General features: G+C 32.0%; 1 pseudogene; it reads right to left on the bottom strand.

The window, feature by feature from the left end:
* Positions 1-171: 171 nt before the first annotated feature.
* Positions 172-25,636, bottom strand: part of LOC129289204 (methylsterol monooxygenase 1-1-like) — a 75,323-nt pseudogene continuing 49,858 nt past the window's right edge.

The following is a 25,636-nucleotide window of genomic DNA, read 5'->3' as shown; positions in this document are numbered from 1 at the left end:
AAAACATTTTGTTAAACTAGTCAAAACACTAGTTAATAGTTTACTGAATCAATCAAGTTGGTTGACCTAAATTTTCATATTATAATTAAAATGATAAGTAGGGAAAATATGAACGTATCTTGTGGGTGCCATAAATAAGATCACAAAAGTGAATATAGAGGCAAAGTTTCATTAATAATTTTCACTAACCGAATGATGGTAGTCATGGTAAGCAGCACCTCCATAAAATGGTAAGTATTTTGTGGGACTCCATGGGAATTCATAACTATATTTCACAACAAAATAGAATAATTATCATCAACGAAAGCAATAAAATGAAGTGGAAAATTGCATTTTGAAAATGATTAATACAAATATGAATCATTTATGCATGTGGTTTTAGAGGGTTTAAATCCTCTAAAATTGAGATATGTAAATTTTTGTGAAGTTTATATTTTTGAAGGAAAAATAAAATATTTTATATTTATAAAAAATAATAAAGTGAGAAAAATGTTAAAAAAAGAAAAATCTTCACAAAATTCACGAAGATCACTCTATGTTCCATTGCCATTCACCATCTAATCGGTTCATTTTTCTGGTGGTCTATGTTGATGACATTTTTATAATAGGAAATGATCTAGATGGAATTACCAAGCTCAAAAAACATGTAATGATATCCTTTCAAACAAAGGATTTGGGTAAGCTCAAGTGTCTCTTAGGTATTGAGTGTTGAATTATGTATTTTGATGATTACAAAATCGATAGAAGAGACCTTTGTTATCTGTGCAGATATAAAGAATTATGGATAAAAACAAAACTTTAAGAGCATGAAGAATCAAGAGAAGATGAAAAAGTTTAGATAAGTAATTTAAATTATCTCAAATTCAATGTGAAAACTTAAAGAGCTTAATTACTTTTCTTAATCACTAAATGAATGCATCATATCTCTTTTATATGCATTAAGACTCATCTAAGCATGTTAAACCTTGCAAACAATGTCTTTTTTGCATGTGGTTTTTCATAGAAGATGTTTGCATAGTGAGAGGTAGGATCACACATAATTTTATAGGTTACTCATGAGTTTTTATATGTTAGGCACACTAACAGCTAAATCACATAAGTGTGAAGTAGTGCTTCATATATGATTAAGTACCTGTGTTTTATGTTGTCTTAAGCTTTGTCTCTGCATGCAAAACTACACGTGAAAGGCTTTATTGTCTATGCAAGTTTTAGCATCTATGCTTCATTGTATTGTGACAAAGTGCAAAACCACATGTGAAACTAATGGTAGCCACGCGTGATTTTTGTTGAACAATCACACTTTATTTTATTGAGTCTTAAATCTTCTCAAGCCAAGCTAAAATTGTCACATGTATGATCATTGATTCACAAATCTATATCTTTTGATCATGTAAAATCTTGCTTGAGTTATGCATTGTTTCACATGTGAATATGCATCAGACAAGTTTATGCATTAATGTTTGCAATTTCATGTGTGATATCATTGTGGTTCCACACAAATTTTGATCACATAGAATGACTTTAGCATTCTGCCAGCCATTTCACGTGTGAGAGAGTAAAGGTTCCACGTGTAATTTGTCACACAAAACTGATGATAGTTTCTTATTTGCAAAACCATGCATGAGAGCAAATGATGCACTCGTAAGTTTTAGCACTCTGATATGTTAGTATATTCATAGAGAGCAATATGGTACCATGCGAGTTTTAACACATAGAATTTGATGATTATACAGGAGTGCAAAGCCACGTATGAGAGGACAAGGTGTTCACGTGTGATTCATCACATTTAGTATTCTAAAACTTCTTCAGCACAAAATCACATGTGATTATACTAGTCACTTATAAGAAAATGTTCCAATGGATAGAATCACTGTTCCAACAGTCTGTCAACTTTCAAAAACTATATAAGTGATTCATTTTGAACCAAAACTAAAACTAATGATCCTTAAGCAAGCAAATTATCATTTGTGCATTTAAAGAGATTTCAAATTGTGCTTTTACTTATTGCATTCATTTATCATTCTTGAAAAGAATTGTGAAAAGCTTTCAAAAGTTTATAAGCTTTCATTTGTATTCTCAGATACTCTTTAAGAGAATTTTTTGTAAAAAGCTTATCTTATTTTCTCAGAAGTCTTGAAAAGGAATTTTTCAAGTGTTTATAACAACTTACTAGATTGTAGCAAGGTTTGTTAAGTAAATCAAGATAAGGTTAGTTTTGAAAGTTATACTGTAGTGGCAAGCACCTATTGAAGTTTGTGATTTTAATTGAAAATCTCAACTGTGATATTAAGGATTGCATGTAGGCCAAGTTTGTGGCTGAATTAGTATAAATCTTGAGTGCATTATCTTCTTTCTTCACTCTTTAGCTCTTTACTATTTTCAAGTTCTCAAAATTTTTTAAATATTACCTAATCTACCATAACATTTAGTATCAGAGCTTAGACTCTTAATAAAAGACTTAATATTCTAAGAGGATTCTATGACTAGTTTTGGTGACGGTGTTTTGCCTACAGGTGCTAAAATTAATAGGCTTTCAGGATTCAATGGTGAAACTATACTTTCTGGAAAAGTAAGATGAGATTATTCTTTAAGGCCTCAGACCTTGACTTATGGAATATTGTTGAGACTGGTCTTTACATTCCATATAAAACTGTAGAAGGACAACTCATAAGAAAAGAAAGGAGTGATTTACAAAAAAGGAAGAAAAATTGGTGTTACTCAACTTTGAGGCTAAATTGATTATTGCAAGTACCTCGAGTCAATAAAAATATTTCAGAGTGAGTAATCTGAAAATTGCAAAAGAAATATGGAATGCTCTAGAGATTTCTCATGAAGGCACTGAAGGAGTTAAGAAGAATAAAATGAGTACTTTGACTCAATAATATGAGTTGTTCAAGATGAAGCCTGGAGAAAATCTCAAAGAAATACAAGCCAGATACACACACATGATGAACGAGCTTAGAGTACTTGGAAAGATATATACTTAGAAGGAGAAAGTTAGAAAAATTATGAGAAGTCTCTCAATTAAATAGTAACCTAAAATTACTGCTATTGAAGGAAGACTTGTTTAGAAGTCTTGCCGAGCATGAAGAAAGACTATCCATGCTGAAGGAAGATACTGATAAAAAGAAGAAGTCACTAGCTCTAAAAGTGATAAAGGAAGAATATGAGTTTGAAGTAAGCGACAGTGATGACTCTGATGAAGAAATGGCTATGTTTGTAAAGAAATTTGGCAAATTCTTTAGGAAGAAAAAGTTTGGGAAGAAATTCTCAAAGAAGAAAGAAAAAGAGATAATCTGCTACAAGTGCAAGAAACCTAGACATATTAAAGCTGACTGCCCTCTAAAGCAAGAGAGTAAAATCTACAAATATGACAAGAAGAAATTCAAATCTTATCTCTCTTCAATCTGGGGTGACAATGATGAGGAGTCCACAAAATAAGAAGAAGCAAATCTGTGTCTAATGGCCAAAAGCCATTCTAATCAGGTAAATAATTTAGACTCTGACTTTGAATTTGATTTTACATTTAAAGAGCTAAAAATTACTTTTGAAGAACTACACAATGAGTCCTTTCTTCTTATGAAAAATCTTTCACAAGTTAAAAGAAACTTGTTATTTTTGAAAAAGAAAACTTGTTTTTCAAATCTAAAAATGATGCTTTGAAAAAGAATGTTTCTATTTTGGAAAAAGATACCTTATGTACTGATTGCCCTCTTCATATTTCAGAAAAGGAAGATTTGAAAAATATATTTGCAAAATTTGTTAATGGTAAAGATAATTTAAACAAAATTTTAAGTCAACAAAGAAGTGTTTTTGATAAAGATGGCATAGGCTATAACTGAATAAGAAGCAAAAATATCACAAGAACTTCTTTGTTCTTACTACTATGATAAACTTACCTAAATTTTCTTATTCCTACTGTAATAAGAAAAGGCACATGACTAAGTTATGTATTCATAGGAAGTAAGGGCTGAGTGAAATATGAAGTGAGTTCCAAAGGGGTATATTAATCAACTAGGATCGAAATAGATTTGGGTACCTAATGAAACATGACATTTGTATAGGTATCAAGGAGAGTCACAAATGAAAAGTGATATCTAAATAGTGGTTGTTCCAAGCACATGAATGGTAATAGCTCCATATTTTTATATATGATAGAAACCAAAGATAGTGAAACTATCACCTTTGGAAACAATGAAAAAGGGAGAATTCTCGGTATAGGTAAGGTTTGTAAAAATACATCTAACTCTCCTTGTATTGATAATGTTTATTTGGTTGATGGCTTAAGACAACCTCTTGAGCATAATTCAATTATATGACAAGGGTTATGAGGTTATTTTTAATGCTATGCATTACATTGTGAGAAATGAACAAATAAGAAAAATCATCCTATAAGGAAAGAGCATTTAGAATGTATATTTAATAAATCTTTATGATGATGACTCACTAGACACAAAATGTCTCATCTCTATGAATGATGAGAGCTAGTTATGGCACAAAAGATTAGCCTATGTTAACATGAAATAATTGGACAAACTTGCAAAAAAGGAACTTCTCATTGGGCTGCCAAAGATAAAATTTGAAGCTGACAAGCTATGTGATACTTGTATGGAAGGCAAATAAACTAAGACTATATTTTAAAGTAAAAATGTAGTATCCATATTAAGGCCTCTCGAATTACTTCATATGGATCTAATTGGTTCTTTAAGGGTAAAAATTCTAAGGGGTAATTTTACACCTATGTTATAGTTGATGATTATTCTAGGTTCACATGGGCTATCTTCATATCTTACAAGGATCAAACCTTTGAATATTTTGTAGCATTTGTAACTAAAGAATAAAATGAAAAAGGTTTGAAAATTATAAAGATAAGAAGTGACCATAGTGGAGAATTTGACAATTTTAACTTTATTGAGTTTTATGAAGAACAGGGAATTAGTCTTGTATTCTTAGCTCTTAAAACACCTTAATAAAATGGAGTTATGGAGAGAAAAGATAGAACCTTGGAAGAAATGGCAAGGACCATGCTGAATGAGAAAAAAATTTCTAAATATTTTTGGGTGGATGCCATGGGTACAGCATGCTACATGACTAATACAGGACATATCCAACCTATTCTGAACAAAACTCTTTATGAGCTCTACAAGGTAAGAAAGCCCAACATCTCTTATCTACATGTATTCAGTTGTAAGTGTTTTGTACTCAATAATGATAAGGATAATCTAGATAAGTTTGATTGTAAAAGTGATGAAGTTGTATTTCTTGGTTATTCTAATAAAAGTAAAGCTTTCAAAGTCTTTAATAAAAGAACTTCATCTGTTAAAGAGGCAATTCATGTTAGATTTGATGAATTCTTATCAATGAGAACAAACAAGAAGAAATTGTAAATCTTTCTCTTGATGATCTCTTACTAAAAGAAAAGGAGGAAAATCAAACCAACAATGATACCATGACTAATGATCAAGGTGGAGAGATAAATAATCTTTTAAAAGGTTAGAAATATAACAAGTCACATCCTACTGATCAAGTCATTGGATAAGTTGGTGATAGATTTAAAACAAGAGATTTACTTAGAGAAGTATGCCATTTCAGTGCATTTCTTTCTAATATTGGACCCTCTAACATTAAAGAAGTCTTAACTAATTAATATTGGTTCATAGCAATGTAAGAAGAGTTAAACCAGTTTGAGAGAAGTCAAGTTTGGGATGTAGCACTAAGACTAAGTGATCATCCTATTGTTGGGATGAAATCGGTCTTTAGAAACAAACTTGATGAAATTGGTATTGTGATAAGGAATAAGGCCAGACTAGTAGCTAAAGGTTATAATCAAGAAAAAAGTATTGATTATGATGAAACCTTTGCTCCTGTTGCTAGACTTGAGGCTATTAGACTTTTACTTGTTTTTACTTGCATTAAAGATTTTAAACTTTATCAGATAGATGTTAAAAATGCATTTTTGAATGGACTAATCAATGAAGAAGTTTATGTAGAGAAACCTGTAAGATTTGAGGATTCATTAATGCCAAATCATATCTACAAATTGAAGAAAGCATTATATAGACTGAAGCAAGCACCAAGAGCTTGGTATGACAGGCTAAATACTTTTCTATTAAAAATAATTTCAAAAAAGGAATAGTAGATAAAATAATTTTTTTATCAAACTAAAGGTAATTATATCCTTGTGATTCAAATTTATGTTGATGATATTATTTTTGAAGCTACTAATGAGGTTCTTTGTGAGAAATTTGCTAAGATTATGTAAGATGAATTTGAGATATCTATGATGAGAGAGTTGAACTTCTTTTGATTGCAAATCAAGCAAATGATGAATGGAATCTTCATAAGCTAAACCAAGTACACTCATGAATTGCTAAAGAAGGTTGGATTTGAAAATTCAAATCCAAGCAACATATCTATTAGTGCATTAATCAAAATTGATAAGGATACAAAAGGAAAGAAGAAGGATTAATCAAAATTTAGGCAAATGATTAGATTACTACTCTACTTGACTACCAGCAGACCTGATATCATGTTCAGTGTCTGTATGTCTGTAAGATTTCAAGTTAACCTAAGAGAATCACATCTAAAGGCTATGAAAAGAATCTTTAAGTATCTGAATGGAACTACACAGCTAGGACTTTAGTTTCTAAAAGGAGAAAAGCCTAAATTGATTACTTACTCAGATACTGATCATAAAGGATACAAGACAGATAGAAAGAGTACTAGTAGAACTTGTTAGTTTTTTGGTGGCTCATTAATATCATGGTACAGTAAGAAACAAAATAGTGTATCCTTATCATCATGTAAAGCTAAATACTTGGTGGCTGGAAGTTGTTGTGCACAAACTTTGTGGTTAAAACAATAATTAGAAGATTTGGGAGTTATTCTTAAGAAAATTTTAATTAAATGTGACAACACAAGCACTATCAACTTAGCCAAGAATTTTTTCTAACACTCAAGAACCAAGCACATTTACATTAGACACTATTTCTTAAGAGATCATATGTAAAAGAAAGATATTACATTGGAATTCATGCCTACCACTAAGCAACTAGCAGATATTTTCACCAAACCTCTAGCTGAAGAGCAATTTACATTCATTAGAAGGAAATTAGGAATGGTAAATCCCAATGAATTGTAAGATTCTTAAATTTGATTAAATTATATTTTGAATCTTTTACTAACTTAAGCTTCAAAGTTGTCTTAAGTTGTTTTTGTAGGAATAAATCTATGAATCCTGACTTCATTAGAATGAATGAAGGCAAATCTTAAAGAAAGAAGTCAGAAGATTAGGTATAATGTATTTTAGAGATTGGTTATTACTATTAGAAAATGTTTCTTGTAAGTTAATTTCCATATCTTGTGTGAATTTGCTTGATTCTGTGTTTCTCTCTATATGACTGCATATTCGTGCATGAAACATGTCTGCTCACTCGTGTGAAATAGCACTTAGGATATCTTCACTTTTGAATTGTGCTAAATCATGCGCGAAGACATTAGTTTTACTTGCATGAAATAGCACTTAGTGAATCATTCTTCCTAAGTAGTGTTATATCACACATGATAAAGGAAGGTTTACTTGTGTGAAATGTCTTCCCGAGAGCATGGTATTCTATAGTGGTCATTTCACGTGTGAAAGTAATTTGTGACCATGCATGACTTTACCTATATTGGATGTGCATTATTTGAATGTTATACTTGCTTCCAGATCATACATGAAATTAGTTTTTCATAGGCAAGAAATAACACTTAGTCAACTAAAAGATTTAGCACTTTTAGTTGACTAAGTGCTAAATCACATGTGAAACTAGTTTCATCTCACTTGTGATCCTACGTTATCTATATATATCTTCCTTGTTTGCCTTTCATTTTCACACGTAAACTACCATTCATTTTCTAGCCACTACTCAATCTTTCTTTCTTAACTACCTTCCTGATTCTTCTTTAATTAGTTTGGTACTCGAATTGTTTTACTCATCTCTTTTAATCTATTTCTCGCCCCTTACTTCACTCTAATTTCATCCCTTCCTTTGACCTTAATTCATCTCTTCTTTAAAATTCTCGATGATGATAAGAACAAAGGAGACTGAAAAGAAAACCAGTGAGGAGGTTATAAAGAAGAGAAAATTCACAAAAGCTTTGATTGGAGAAGGCAGTAACTCACTTTCTTGATCATCCAACAAGCTTAAAACTCTAAGAAAATCTAAGGAAATTGCTTCTACATTAGAGCTTGCTATAACTGATCAACAAGAAGAAGTTTTGATTAGAATTGGCTGAGACTTGTCTCACAATAGTAGCAACATGCCTCTAAGTGAAGTTTCAGAGGCAAGTATTAGAGAAGGAAACCTTTTGAGCTCCAATCATTAGTCCAGACTCAATCAATACTTCTCCTCGGTTGTGGTGGTCACAAGTTAATACACTAAATATGATTCTTTTATCAAAGCTCATAACTTTGATATAGATGAATATTTAAATGACTACAAAGGCTTGTTAGAGCTTGATCTCTCTTACTCAGATGAAATGGTGAAGGCCTTTTATGCTAGCTTCAAATGGGATAAACACAAGAAGACCTATAAAGCTAATGTTTGAGGGTGTCCAATGTACTTCACTCCAAAGAGTTTGAGACATATACTTGGTCTTGAAGCAAGGGGTTTGGAGCTTTAAGAGTTTGATCATGCTAATCAAAGGAATGCTCCCAGACAAGACATGAATGAAGAGAAATACAAAGCAATTATGATGACAGAAGATGTGCCTAAGGAAGCTTTGAAGCTTAGATTTATCTTTAGAATAACTTCATTCCTATTCAAGCATTGGATGTTAACATATGTTATGGCAAGATTCTTTCTTAACAAGAACATTGCCTTCAATACTTGCACTAAGTTTGAGATTGAGTTCCTGACTAGATTGATCAAGAAGCAAAAGATCAATATGTGTCACTATATATTGACTAAGATTTTGCATGTTTCTAAAGTAGACATTAGGAGGAAGAAGGAATAGAAGAAAGATAGAAATCTTTATTTTGCATCAGTCATATCTACCATTCTAAAAAGATTTTGAGTCAAATACATTGAAGGGGTAGTACTAGAGCTAGAAGAATTTAAGGATACTACTTTCTATAAAATGAAATTCAAGCTGAAAGGAAATAATTTTGTTTCAAAAGAGAAAGAAGAGCTCATTGATCCTATTGTAGTAAGGAAGAAAAGGAAATTACATAAGAAAACTACAACCGAAACATCTAAAGCTGCTGGAACTTCTTCATCTTAGTCCCCTCCTCAAATGCCCACTCCACTTGACATGTCAAATGCTTTCCTTTATAAAATCCTTAATAGAATTAAAGGAAAGCTTGACCAAGCAATGGTGTGTCTGAAAAATGATATTAAGGGACTTGATGACATGATGTTATATTTAAATGGCAAGTTGGATAGAATTATAGATCACCTTGGAATCTCAAAGACACAAGGAGGGACTATCAGACAAGAAGATGAGGCTAGTCCTTTAAGGTTCAGAGAAGGTTCAATGCAAGTGGTGGATTTACCTTCAACCTCCAAAACACACTTTGATCTACCTCACTCTCTATTCCATATGCCTTTACCTATTGACCCTTCCTCTCAAGAGTAAAAAAATCTTCTTTCTCAAAGAGATCAAGGGTTATCTATCCACCTTCACCCAGAACACCAACCTCTAGACTCAACTCAACCCATTGACTCCTAGCCTGAATATCAAGGCCATTATGGTACTTCAAAGCCTATTCATCCTTTTGATGGCATGCTACTCCCTCATATTCTCTCTCTATTAAAATCCTCAAACATAGCCAAAACTATAGAAACACCATCATTTGAGGAGCTTTTTAAAGGCATTGATTATATGAGTCTTACCAAACTTATTGGTAAACTCACTCAAAATGTTAGAGAGCTTGCTACGCCCTCATCTATGCCAATACCTATGACTTCTCCTACCATCTCCTCTGCTCAATTAGTAACAAAAACATTTCAAAGAAAGAAATCTATTCCCAAACATAGACAAACCAAACCTTCCCTTCACCAAACTGGTGAGGAACCCATCATTGAAGAACCTGAGGATTAAGGACCTAAAGATTAATCTCAGCACTATCAAGCTCCTATACCTCTTGATAGACAAGTTGAAGATACTGATCAAGAATTGTCTCCATCCTCTCCTTGAGCTACTGATGGCTCAACTAAAGCATTGGATTCCATTCCACCTATGGATTCAAATGATTCTTCCACTTGGGCAATAGTTCTGTTTACTCCTGCCTTTAATCTAAATTCTCTATCTGATAGAGAAATCTTGAAAGCCCATCTTAGATATTAAGTTTCCTCTCTCTCGGGAAGGCCTGCGTGTTTTTGATGATGCCAAAGGAGGAGAAGAAATATAGAGAGATAGGCTAGGCTTAAGGGGGAGTTATATAAATTTAAGCCTTAAGAAGAAATGAAATCTTTTTTGTTTAGTTCTTTTTCTTTAATAACATGTTATGATATGAGCTATATTTTTTATTAATGAAATTTTCATGATTGTCATTCATGTGTTCAATATCATTACTTCAAGTTGAATAATTCTACATTCTTATTTTTTAATTCTCCTATATTAGTTTAAAGGGGAGTTTTATATTAAATAGAACTAAGAACCTTAATCTTAAGATTTTGTCATCATTAAAAAGGGAGCGATTACTGAATCATGTGTTTTGATGATTACAAAACCAAGAGAAAAGACATTTGTTATGTGCGTAGATATAAAGAATCATGGATGAAAACAAAACCTCAAGAGCATGAAGAATCAAAAGAAGATGAAGAAGTTTAGGGTAAGTAATTTAAATTGTCTTAGATTTAATGTGAAAACTTAGAGAGCTTAATCACCTCTTTTAATCACTAAATGAATGCATCATATGCCTCTTTTATATGTATTAAGACTCATTTAAGTATGTTAAAGCTTACAAACAATGTCCTTCTTGCATGTGATTTTTCATAGAAGATATTTGCATGGTGAAAGATAGAATCACTCGTGATTCTATAGTTTACTGAGTTTTTACATGTTAGGCATACTGGCGGCTAAATCATGTGAGTGTGAAGCAATGCTTCATGCATGATTAAGCACTTGTATTGTATATTGCCTTAAGCTTTGTCTCTACATGCAAAGCAATATGTGAAAGGCTTTATTGTCCACACAAGTTTTAGCATCTGTGCTTCATCATATTTTGACAAACTGCAAAACTACACTGAGACTGATGGTAGCCACATGTAATTTGTCACTTATTGAATAATCACACTTTATTTTGTTGAGTCTTAAATCTTATCAAGCCAAGCTAAAATTGATTCACAAATCTATATCTCTAGATTATGTAAAATCTTGCTTGAGTTATGCATTATTCCATGCGTGAATATGCATCAGACAAGTTTATATATTAATGCTTGCAATTTCCTGTGTGAGATCATTCTGGTTCCACACGAGTTTTGATCACATAAAATAGCTTTGGCATTTTACCAGTCATTTCATGCATGAGAGAGTAAAGGTTTCACGTGTGATTTGTCACACAAAACTGATAATAGTTTCTTATGTGCAAAACCATGCATGAGAGTAAATGGTGTACTGTTAAGTTTTATCACTTTGATATATTAGTATATTCATAAGTGCTAAACCACACGAGAGAGCATTATGGTATTATGCGAGTTTTGACACATAAAATTGGATAATTATTCAGAAGTGCAAAACCATGTATGAAAGGACAAGGTGTTCATGCGTGATTCATCACATTTAGTGTTTTTTTTAAACTTCTTTAATACACAATCACACGTGATTATACAAGTCACTCACAAGAAAATGCACTAATGGATAAAATCACTATTCCAACAATCTATCAACTTTTAAAAACTATATAAGCGATTCATTTTGAACCAAAACTAGAACTAATGATCTTTAAGAAAGCAAACTATTATTTATGCATTTATAGAGCTTTCAAATTGTGATTTTACTTATTTCATTCATTCATTATTCTTGAAAAGAATTGTGAAAATCTCTCAAAAGTTTATAAGTTTTCATTTGTATTCTCATATACTTTTTAAGAGAGTTTTCTGTAAAAAGCTTATCTTATTTTGTCAGAAATTTTGAAAAGGATTTTTTTCAAGTGTTTGTAACAACTTGCTGGATTGTAGCAAGGTTTGTTAAGTGAATTAAGATAAAATTAGTCTTGAGAGTTGTACTATGGTGGCAAGAACCTATTGAAGCTTGTGATTTTAGTTGAAAATCTTAAATGTGATCTTAAAGATTGGATGTAGGCTAAGTTTGTGGCTAAACCAGTATAAATCTCGAGTGCATTATCTTCTTTCTTTACTCTTTAGCTCTTCACTCTTTTCAAGATCTCAAAAGTTTTTAAGTATCATTCAATTTACCTACTTGGGTGCCAGCCTATCCTAACATTAAGGTTGCTCAATCTACAATTGGAGTTGTTATATCATAATGAAAATATACTCTTGACATCTTGAAGGAAATAGGGATGATAAATTGTAGACTTGTTGAAACTCCTATAGATCTAAATGTCAACCTACCATAAGGATAACGGGAGCCTCTTTCAAATCCAGAGAAATACTAGAGATTGGTTGGAAAACTTAATTGCCTTACCATTACTTGTTTTGATATTTCTTTTGCAATAAATATAGTAAGTTAGATTCTATAATCCCCTTGTGGTAGTCACTAGGAAGCCATAATTCACATCCTTGGATGCATCAAAGGATCTCTAAGACAAGGATTACTGTATGAAGATAAAAGGAATTCTCATGTAGTTGGCTATGGTTATTGTGATAAGAAAAAGAAAGATACCCAAGATGACATTAATGATACTAGCATAGTTGGCTACAATGATGTAGATTAGGCTGGTTGTCCAATTTATAGATGTTCTACTTCAAGATATAGTGTGTTTATTCATGGCAAATTAATCTTATGGAAAAGAAAGAAACAAAATGTTATTGCTAGATCTAGTGCAGAAGTAGAATATTGTGCCATGGTTGTAACCACATGTGAGCTCGTATGGCTAAAACAACTTCTTTAAGAACTGAAGTATGGGAATGTTACTTGGATGATAGCACTAAAGTAAGGTTTGGGAGGCTTAGTATGATCATAGCACTAAGTCTAACACACCATCTATGGATCTACGCAAATCTTACCTACCATGATCTGCTTAAAGGATGGAATCCTTGTTATCATTAAGCAAGGTATATATGTTAGTTACAACATGTTAGAATGCCAATTGATTAGGAACACAAGTATTTTACATTGTTATATTTAAGGCATGGTTGTGTTTCATATTCTAAAGAAACCACTTGAAACTTAAATTGGGATTGACTTGCCACATTTATAATGTTTAATTATATTTGTATAGGTGAGGAGCTTTGAGAGCTGCTAGTATAATCCTATGCAATAATGTCTCAAATATTGACTAGCATAATCTATCAATAAATGAAGGCAACCTATCTGATTTGCTTGAGGATATTATTTCAATTCTCTCTATATGGTTTATCCAATAGATTATAGGGTCCTTCTTCCTCTCCACTAGAAACCTAGAAAGTATGTCCTCTTTATCCATATGAAAACCACCCAAAAGAAGTTTCAAATTCTATTAGAAATTAAAAAAATTCAAATATCATTGCCTAAGAAAATTATATCCATGAACAAAGACTAGCGGCAGCATTGTACCTATTTGGAAGAGGAAAAAAGTCAAAAACTGTATATTTTCTAAAAATTATAATTTTTTTAAATAAACTGTTTGATTGAAACATCAAATTGGTTTATCACTGCTTACATTGTTTGTGACATATGAGACTCTTCCTTTTAATTTATAATTGGATGCTAGGGGGATTTTGTTCCAAAAGTTTGATTATTTTTTAAAGGAACTCTCTTCTCTATAATAAATTCTTGTATATATGATAGATCTATTTTAGAATTTGGATCAATTTCTTTTAGAGGTTGAAAAGTCCTAAGTTGTAACAAACTTTTCAAATAAACTAGAATGTATTTGAGTACACCTTTGGTCATGAATATCCCAAGAGAGCAAGTTTAAGCAACCAAAGACAATTAATAGACCATTTTCACAAGTATAAAAGCAATATTGATTTTCAAAAGAGTTCAAGATTTAAGGTATTTATAATTTCTAAATTCTATATGAAAATGTGGAATGAAGTAACATTGATTTAACCAAACAAACAAGTGAGTTCTCCAAGGTTTGAATATACTTTTACCATCATAGTATCCTAAGTTTAATTCATTTAGTTCTTGCAACTCATTTGACACTAAGTAAAATGTGTAATTACCATTAGGACTAAGTAATTGTGGTTTAAACCAAGATGCAATTCCCTCTGAAATTATGCCAAACAATGACTTGACTCTAGAATTAGAACTTGCACTTGACTCTAGAATTAGAACTTGCCTTGCCTTGATCATGTTCTAACACTTAGAACCAATCAAGAATTAAGCAATTAACTTCAATTTAAGACCTAAATAGAAGCTAAATGGTTCAAACATCACCACAAGGTTTGGATAAAGTAACATTTACACAACAATAACCATTAAAGGATAAATTCAAATATATAGTGTGTACCATCCAATTTAAGAGTCAAATTAAAGCATCTAAGTCTTTTATAGGAATGAAATCAACTAGAGAATTCAATCTAACTAGAATTAAATCACCAAGTCAATAGCAACAAGAAAATTAGAGAGATTAGAAGTCATTACAATAAACTGAAATGAAAGAAACTAAGGAAATTTAAGTGTAAGCCTCATCTTCCTTGGAGAACTCTAGAGAAAATTCAACTGCTCATTTTGATCTCCATTGAGGAATATGTGTAAACTCTAAGTGAAACCAGTATGGTTACTCTTACTAATCCACCCTAATCTACTAAATTCACGGTGATTACTAAATTTGTAAAAAATATCACAAATGGGAATCCCTAGTTTATAATTTAATTACTACCATACCCTTCTATCATTTCTAAATCAAAGTCTTAAACATAAGCAGAAGCATGGGTTTTAAAACAAGGCTGCATTTACAAAAGAACAAGAAAACATTTATTTTTCTCAAAACAATGTGATGTGCCACAGCTTTCTGCAGAGGTGCCACGGCTTATCAGTCTCTATGCCATGCTAAGCGGCACATTGCATGACTTTTGATAGTATTTTGCTGTCAAATTAATAGCACCTAGGATGAACTTCCAATATGTCCTAAATCTCTGTTTGATGTCAAATTGAGGTGATATAAGTGTCTATAGAGAGCTTTCTTCTAACTATAGCTATTGGCACAAATTTCACAATCAAATTATTTTTTCATCAAAAGTTGAAAACCCTTTACAAAACACACTCTTTTCATTATAACACACAACTAGGGTATTCAAAACATAACACATGTGCTAAAAGTCCTTACCAACCTTGAGACCACTCTCAAAGGACCATAATGTACTCATGCAACACATTATAATCAATTCATTACACATGTCTCATAAATTCAACACTTAACCTCTTGATTCACAAAAACATAAAAAGGAGTCAATTTTGCATATAACCATCAAACATCCATCCAAATCATACCAATTATACAATATCTTACCTACACTAGTATTTAGACTTAACTAAGTTTTACAACCATATAACAATAGCTCAGGGTATAAAATACATAAGATACATCAACTAGTAGTGCAAGTAGTCTAAAAATGATCATATGAAGTCCTCGTTGGAAATAACAACTAAAATACACATAAATGAGTAAAGAGGCCTACTAGTAGAATTTACATAGAATCCTAGTCCTTCAAACATTTTCCCCATTCTTAGTCCGATAAGCTAGGCCCTAAATTATTGAAGAATAAGGGGTGAGTATAACCACTTAGTAACCAATGTCAGTCTAGCCTATACAGTTGTATATAAATTAATTATGGATGCAATTAGCAATAAACTCAATTATCAAATGAACAAACAATCAAATATAGCCTCGGCCACTACAAACAACAACCATGTTATCAAGCATGGACTTATATCATCAATGTTATCTTAAATATGGACATTTTAGGGGTTGCAATAATAACCACCATGCGCCACTAATTAAAACATGTTAGACCATAATAATAGCAACCATGTGGCTAGAAATAGAATATAATACATGATCAATGCCAATCTTATACCCTTCTGATACCTCTAATATAAAACTAATGGCTATTCAGTGGCTATATTCTTACTCAGACTAATTGAGCCTTTCACTTGTGAGAAGTTGCTGGGTCAGGGCAAACCCACTCACTTGTGATTCATAATTTTTCCTAATACTAGCAACCATGGGTCATCGTATCCCTAATCTTGTCTCCTTATGAAACAGTAGAGACTAATTAGGTTCAAGTCCCTTAAAGAACAAGTTGGACAATCCTAAATCAACTATAAGACAATAGATACCTCCTAATTCTAATGGTCAATGCCAAGAAAGCCTCCAATTCTAACGAAAATCTACCATTACCATATGGATTTAAAAATTTACTCCTTTCCCTTGGTAAAACTCCTGCCAATGATCATGTTATGCACATATTGACATTAAATATGTGTAACACTTGCCTCGAGTATTATCCAAAAATCACACAATTCAAATAAGCTAAGTGTGGTTAAGGAATTAATCCTAAAACCAACTTAAAAACAAACCATTTAAATCACTAAACAAATACACAATTGCAAAGTAAACATTTAAAGCCTTTTAAAAAAATTTATAGGTTCTACCTATAGTGCATGGAAGTAAATTAGGCGAAAGAAGGGTAAAAATATGTTGTCATGACAGCATTAAATTGCTGTTATGACAGCCCTCCCGAGTCAACTTCAAGGAGGCACCGTTCTGTCTTCCTATCTCCGATCGAAGAAATTTTAAATCTTACACATAAATTTAAAGGGTACTATAAGTGTACCAAATTTAAGAAGATCTAACAGTCAGATTAAAAATTTGACATGTTACAAATTTGGTCACTTTTGCTGTCAAAAAGCTGTCATGATAGCACTTCTGGACCAACTTTCGGAGTGCACCATTTCATCATTCAACCTCCGATCTGAGTGATTCTAAAGCCCACATGTCGCTTTTAAAGAATACTATTAGAATACCAAATTTTGAAAAGATTCAACAGACGGATTGAATTTTGTGCAGGTTGCAATATCACTACTGTAGCTGTCATGACAGCACCTCTAGACCAAGTTCCGGAGTACGCCGTTTCTCCATCCGATATCCGATCGACATGATTCTAAATCCCACATAAAGCTTATAAAAGGTTTTACTTGTGACCCAAATTTTAGAGAAATTCAACGGTCGGGTTAAGATTTGGACACCCAGATACAAAAGTGCAGCTTTTTGGTAACAAATCTCATCCTAATGGTCACAAACCTGTGGGAACACTTTAGACACGTCAAATAAACTAAAAACACATGATAGAACATTTAAATGATGGAAAACTCCCATGCATCAAAATTTGACCACCCGGGTGCTATTTCCTAAAATGGACCCTAAACCCCCAAAATGCACAAATCATACAAGAGTGGTCACAAATCAATCCAAATATCATGTATTTGTATAAATACATATGTTAAACATTTTTACTTGGCTCAGAGCTCCTTGTGGGCCCTACGCACCCACTCTTTCTATCCAAGGTGTATGCTTGCCCATAGCACACCATTTGCAATGCAACCACTTTCCATTTGCTTATAAAATCACACATATATATCAAAATAAATATCTGCTTATAATAGAAACTTGGTCTACTAAGTAAATCCATTAAAACTATACACCATAACCAAGTTTCCTAACCACAAGTCTATAAACAAATAAAAATTCATACACAAGCACACATATTCACTCACACATATATAATCATATCCTACTGGCACCCTAATCTTAAATACATTACAATATATTTGCTCAAAAGAAAGGGGTTGCAGTTCTTTACAAATTACAAGCAAACCCCTAGCTTTTTTTCTTTCCCGTCCACCACTGGATCCTTCACCTGGACCTAGAATATTGAAAAGAAAGGGATGAGACAACCATAGTCTCAATAACAGAGAAATCTACATTAATTATTATAAAGTAAGCCATAATTAAATAAACGAATAATAAATTCAACATAATATATAATTTAGCCATTTAAAATGTATGAATGCATGACATAGGTTGGTATGACCTTTCATGACCAACAAAATGCCCCTGGCACTCTTTAACTCGTAGGTAAACATTATACCTACTTGTACCTCTACAGGCACAAAACAAAATCTAAAACATGATCTAATCCATCGAACTGCCTATGCCCCTTCGACGTGAATCTTAAGCAGTCAAAGCTAACTTCCTCCCAGAGCCAGCCCGACTTACTCTCCATGTGAGGGCTACCTTGGCCTAGGCAATCAACCTCACACTTCATATGTCGGATTCCCTTCCCATTGAGAGGTGTCGAATACTCAATACACTAACCACTTTAGTGCACTGAACCCACAATACGTAAGACAACACTGAGTACTGACAGTGTGCCATAGAATATAAAAATCCATACCTTCTCATTGGTGAACTCTCACCGAGATCATGCCTTTTACTCTTGTCTACCTTTCCTGAGTATTGACCATTCAACACTCTAAAGTAGTATAACATTTATAAATTTTATTTCGATAAAAACATTGTTATTAAACAGTTAGAAAACATATTTGCACTATAATCAAAGTAGTACCCATAACCCCTTATAAAGCACATTTAATCTTTTAAAACATATAATGCATGATAGATAGGAATATTTATTCAAAAATAGCTAAAACAGAGTAATAAGAAATATAAATTTCCCCTGTTACCTCAACCCTTTGGTACCAAAAGGGTTCTCCTTATACAAAATAGGGCTCAGCTTGTTCCTTAACTTCTGAACAAATTCCACTAACAATTCCTACAATATATAAGTGATCCACATCACTTATCATGTCAAATAGCATTAATGAAGATTATAACTCATACCACACAACTTGGGTCTATGAGCCATAGTTCATCCCAATGGTCCATATATTAAACCAACCATTCACATAGCATCGCTTAACTACCAAAACCATTTATTAGCCATCACTAGGCTAATTTTTAATTTATATAATTTTTAATTTATTAAAAACCTTCACTTAGTGTCACCAACTTTTACCATTAGCCCTTACAATGAAAACCAAACCTTAATTTAAATCTTATTGTGCTCAAATAGCAAAATTATAACTAAATCAATAAGCTTAAACCATTGAAGAGCAAAACCCAATCTCTCAGGGTTTAATTTGTTCCCAAAACACCTCTTTTCATCCAATTATCTACTCAAAACATTAGATCACTATATAGAAACTCAAAACATGCTCCCTAGGATCTAAAGAAACAAAATCTTACAAGAATAAAGCCTTTGGGATAAAAATCCAAAAATTTTCTCTTCCATAAATTGAAGAAAATCAAGAGAAAGGGAAGAGGATTGAAGTAAGGAGTTTACCTATCGTGTAACCAAGCTCACAACAGTTACAAAGACTCCTAGATCCAAGCCTAAATCCCTCCCTTTCTCTTTTCTTCTTCCTCTCTCCCTCTCATGCGTTTCCTTTCCTTTCCTTTCTCTGCGTTTCTGCATCTGTTTTCCCCTTATAAAAGCTGATCTAAAAGTTTGGGGGAAATTACAAGAAAGGGCCCAACATTTTTTATTATTGCACAAAAGCTCGAGTCAACTTTGGTAATTTTTTCCATAGTTAAAAATAAAATAAAACCAAACTTTTGCTTAGTAAAATTCAAACTCTGGACCTCTATCAAATTATTCTAAATTTTAATTTAATTATAGATATTTTATTTTATTTTATTTTTATAAATTCGAGTCTTAAAAATTCGGGATGTTACAATATGTCATTTTTAACATAATTAATTACATCATATCAATTCACACAACTTTGTTTCTCCATACTAATCTACATACCAAAAATCACATATTTATCATACTCCACATGCTAAATATCACATATTCATCACACTCTACATGTCCAAATATCATATATTTATAATCTTTATAATGACATACTCAATCATCATCATTAATCATATAGGTATAAATGTAACATCCTGAATTTTAATTTTGAAAACTAGTTGCTAATTAGGGGTAAATTAGTAATTAGTAGATTGATTATAGTTTAAGTGTTGGATTGATATATGATGATAATTGGTTATTGTATTGATAGGATTGAATAGTAAAATAGTAGTACGAGATAAAATGCATGAGCACATGAGATTAACCTCACTATGCCATGCGTCACTACAAAAGCTGCATTCGCCACGGTGTATCGTGCAAATTTTACTTAAAGTTAATGTGATTAGCTCATAAAATTAGAAGAGAAAGTAATGGAAAATGCCTATAGATAGTGGATTTATGCCTACAGATTTACGAGCATGTGAGTTATGAGGTTGTTATGGTGATTTGAATAGCCTATAGGCTAATGCCTATAGATAGTGAATTTATGAATTCAAAGGATGTTAATTAAATCATTTTGTGCATTAAAGGATTTGGTTTAGCAGAATTAATACCTATATTGAGTATTGAGAATTGAGAATTGACTAAGGGATACTACATTGTGTAGATTGAGTACTTGTGAAGTTAGTCATGAAAATCTGCACCTTGAAAGTCCTTTGTGATTGGTAAGCCTTAATAGTAAGGGTAAAAGGTAACTGGAGTAACCCTTTTACTTATTCACTAATGAAATTGTTTACAGGTATATTATAAAACTATGTGCATTGTGGTTTATAAACTAATAGAGCAGCAGTATTGTGAAAGAATATGCATGAGGGTGTATGAGTATTGATTGAAATGTATGAGATAAGACATGTGCATCGTGCATTTACAAGTATACCCTAGACTAAAGTAGGGGGTTACGGCCCTACTCTAGGTAAGCTTAGGAAGTTCTAAAGATCTAAAGCGTAGAGCTTGATTTTGCCATAATGAACCTAAGAGATCCTAATGATCTCGAGCATAGAGCTTGACTCTACTATGATAAACCTAGGACAATGAATGATGTACGAGTATACCCTAAATTAGGGTAGGGGGTCATAGTCTTACTTTGTGTAAGGTTAGGAAGTGTTGAAGGTCTCGAGCATAAAGCTTGACTCCACCACAACGGATCTAGGAGACTACCTATATGCAAAGAGGATACCTGGTCTAAATAGAGGTATGGTGGGCCCTGTTCCATGTAATCAAAGTTATGGTTCGAGTGTAGAGATTACTCTGCTAAGTAAAACTAGGAATGCATGAGTATGAGCATGATAAGATTGATAAGAATGAATTATCATATATACATATGATATTTCTTTTAATAAAACACTTGCTACTTTATCTCTTGTTTATGATTTTGCTTACTAATCGGTATTTGGGTTATATTCAAGTTACTGGGATATATGTCTCACTCTGTTACCCTTGTGCATAGGTGAAGAGAGCACAAGAAGGTTGGGAAATGAAGCGAGGAAAGAGTAGCCTCACTTAGTATTAGTATAACTATCATTGGGTAAATGAATGTATAATGTGTTGTTAGAGTTTGAGTTGCTAATTAGGATGTATAAGTGTATATGAATATGAAAATATGAATGTGTATTTGTATTCTTATTGAAAACTTGCTTGTATATGTATATAATGTTGCATCTCGCTGAGGGTACCCCAGTAGAGGGTATGTGATAGGCCTAAATACTAATCAAGCAAGTGTATGATATTATGCAACTTGTTCTACTTGTATATATGTGTTGAATGTGAAATTGATTGTGAATTTTGTGTGTGTGTGTGTGTGTGTGAGAACTTGACATAAATGGTTAGGCGGAGTCCCGTTTGGAAGAGTTAAGTATATTTATGATTCCCGACCATATGATAAGGCAGAGCCCCATATGTAAGAGTTGGATGATTGAATGTGGAACAAGTCTATGTGTAGATGTGATTGTTTTTGTATTTCTCATATAAGCCCATTATTGTGTAATGTGGCATTAAGAGGTTAATTTGAGTAAATGATTTGATATATGTGATTAAAAGTGTTAATCAAATGTATATAGTCCTTTTGGGCTTGGTTCAAGGCTCGAAGTAGTTTAATAAGACAAGAAATGAGAATTAAGCACTTAAGGTGCAAGTTTTAAAAGAAAAAATAACTTTTTCCACCCAAATCAATTTAAATTAGACCATCAGATCGGGTCTAAATTTATCTCATTAGATAGATTACATTGTAACCTTCATATGGTTACTTAAATCACTCCAATTAGGTATCAGATATGAAAATGGCGTGCGATGAAAGTTCACCAGCTGAACTACCATATGACAATAGATTTTGATATCATATACACCACAACGCATTGTATGCCATGCCGCAGTGCATGGCACAGAGAAGAATAAAGTTGTGGCTTTGTCCCACATGTCACGACGTATTGTGGTGCGAGCCACGACACATGACACTTTTTCAAGGGAAAAATGTTGTGCTTCATTGAGCCTTAGAATTTGATTTGCACTTCCATTAGCCCTCTTATTTGAACACATGTTTTATGAAGTTAGGATCCTACATTTTGAAAACAATTCGAGGGCTATTACTCTAATAATATGTGATTGTATTTATTGATTGTGTGATTGGAAATGGTAAAGTCCAAATTAAGAAGTGACTTTACAATAAACTTGCATATTGTTTTCAACAATTCACTACCATTTTGCACACATAAATCATCATATTGCCAAGATTGCATCAAGGGTCTTCAAACACCCAATAATTTTCAAATAACTTATTTCACTAACAAATAATTAATACATAACAATATAAATAAATTTTTTTCCAGTTACCTCAAACCTTTAAGAGGTTAAAAGGTTACCCCTCAAACATAAACATCTAAAGCTTCTTCTCAAACTTGAATGGTGCCAATTTAGTTAATCTATAATTAAATCACAAGGAGAACATCATCACCCCATATTTGAGCAATTTCCAACATATTAACTCCACATTTTTCCTTTTGTCAAAATTATAAACTTACTCTCAATCATACCCAATAGGTTTACTAGGTTCTAATAACCCACATTGTCATCAATGAGTCATTAAACTATCATTAATAGTTTCAAAACAACTCCAACTTCATCTATTAATGTCATTTTCAGCCATTAATGGCCCTCAACTAACCAAGACTTGTAAACTCATTAATTTTGGGTTAAAATACTTCAAATAACTCCCATTATCTCTATCTAAGTTAATGGATTCAAATCCATAGCTCATATGTTTTAGACATGGCAAAACACCTAAAAGGGAGAGTGAATTGGGTGTTTGTGAAAATTTTAGTTCTTTTAGATCCTTTTTAGCAAAACTATGTTCAAAAGAAGATTTTGGCAAATTTGAGTTCAAAACTATATGTGTAAGAATGCCAAAGTTATTTTCATAATCTCAATGTGTATGAATGTTTACAAGTAATTTCTAAGTTCAATTTTGAGTAAGAGTAAGTAGAAATATCAGATTCAATGTCATATACTAAAATATAGCATTTACTAAGGTTGCTGAAAATATAAAGAGTTAAGTGAAGAGAGATTACAAACAATGATTTATCTTAGTTCAGCTCCTCCTCTTAAGCTTACATCTAGTCCCTAAGTAACTATTTGAGATTTCTTCACTATAACACAAGCTTAAGTAGGTGCTTGCCACCTCAATACATCTATAAGTTCAGTTTAGGCACTTGTGATCTTTTACAACAACTCACTTTGCTAGTGAGCTTCTTTTTCTAAGAAAACAACCTCTCTTAATTATAAGAAAAATCTCTCCCTCACCTTTACAAAAGTTTTGAGTATGTGTATCACTGAATTGAAACTTTCTCTAAAAATAATGATGAGTACAATAAAGCTCTAATATTCAAAGAGATAAAGATATAAATGATATTGGCTCAAGAATGATGATTTTCATATAACAGGGGTAATATGATCATGAATTTTATAGCTCAATAATTTTTGAAGTTAATCTCATGTTAAGATCAATTTGAAGTGTTGAATTTATTGCTCATAGAGTGAAAAAAATGTTAAAGACATCAAATAACCATTTAGAGATGTTACATAGTGAATATAGCCATTGGTGCATTTTTTTTATGAGTGTCCAGTGCTTAATCACGGGTGTTTTAGAGGTTTTTCAAGCAAAAATAACATATCACGCGAGTTTTAAAAGTGTCTCATGTGTGATTTAGCTTATAGAGCTTATTTAGTGCTTTTAGAGGTCATTTCTCATGTGGGACAAGTATAACCATGCATGATTGAACATTTAGAAGCTATTCAAAATGAAAATGGGCTTTTGGAGGTCATTTCACGCATGATCCAAAAGTGCTCTCACATGAGTTTAAGCACTGGTGCAAAATCATACATGGATCTTGGCTACTCTCACGCATGATTCTGTAGCTTCACTATATAAAACTTCATAATATCCTAACTCAATCAATATAACTCCAAATTTGACAATTTATATATAGTTGGAAAGATATTAAAGTCTAGTTTTTAATGAAAAACTTTTCACACAAAAATTAAACTTATATTTTGATATATTATCAAAAAAGTGTACGAAGGTCAAGAGTGAAATTTATGCAGAATCAGTATCTCAACACTCAACTTCTAAAGTTCATATCTTTCTCAATAGAACTCTATTTTGAATAAATAAACTATCATTGAAAATATGCTTGAGTCTATTTTCAAATTAGATATGTTTCACATTAAAATGATCTTTGTAGTGATAGATATGACATAAAACATGACCAAAGGTCAAAACTAATTTTTTTGCACAATTCACATTTCAAAGTTTAGACTTCAAGTGTTCATGAATTTTTCAAATTAACTCTATTTTGAGTAAATAGAATAACTTTAAAAAATTTATGGAGTTGGTAAACAAAATATTTCAACCTTTATAAGACATATGTGATGAAAGATGAAAACTATGATTATAGAAAATTATATCTCATACTTTCTTTTAAGAGCTAAAATGCATGTTTATATTTAAGATTTCTTGAGCCAATACCTCATTTTAAATCAATGAGTTTAACATAAAGATTTTTAGCCTAATGATATTATGCCTATTAAGTCTAAGGCTTTCAAGGTGCATTCAAGTTTGTATGAATGTCTTCATTCTTCTTAAGTTCTTCTTGGATCATTCTTCTCTTTATCTTTATGTTCTTCAATCATGAGTGTAGCATGAAAATGATGACTTAATCTTTGTTCCTCTTCATGGTTACTCTCATCTTGACTTTAGATAACCTTAAATGATATATCATGAATAAAATTGTCAATATGCATATATCTAAGTTATGAAAGATGATACTTTGAATCACTTTTGGATATAGAATCAATTCAAGATAAGGAAAAGTATGATAGTATAAAATAATTTTAATGCACACAAATTATTTTTTCAAATCTCATGTAATATGGAACATCATAAGTAAAAACACTTTAAATCTCTTGTTCCATAGTCATAATTAACTACTATATATATATATATATATGAAAGTAATTAAGTATAAGTAGTTAACTCATCTATATTTGTCATCATCAAAACTTAAGATAAAACATAATGTTACAAGTCATTATGTCTAACAATATGGACTGAAACTCACTTAAAACTCAAA

This window comes from Prosopis cineraria, unplaced genomic scaffold (genome assembly GCF_029017545.1).
Source record: "Prosopis cineraria cultivar Desert tree isolate PC_DT_omini unplaced genomic scaffold, ASM2901754v1 PC12, whole genome shotgun sequence".
Taxonomy (NCBI): Eukaryota; Viridiplantae; Streptophyta; class Magnoliopsida; order Fabales; family Fabaceae; genus Prosopis; species Prosopis cineraria.
Note: the sequence above shows the minus strand (reverse complement) of the source record. Positions and strands in the feature narration are given on the sequence as shown.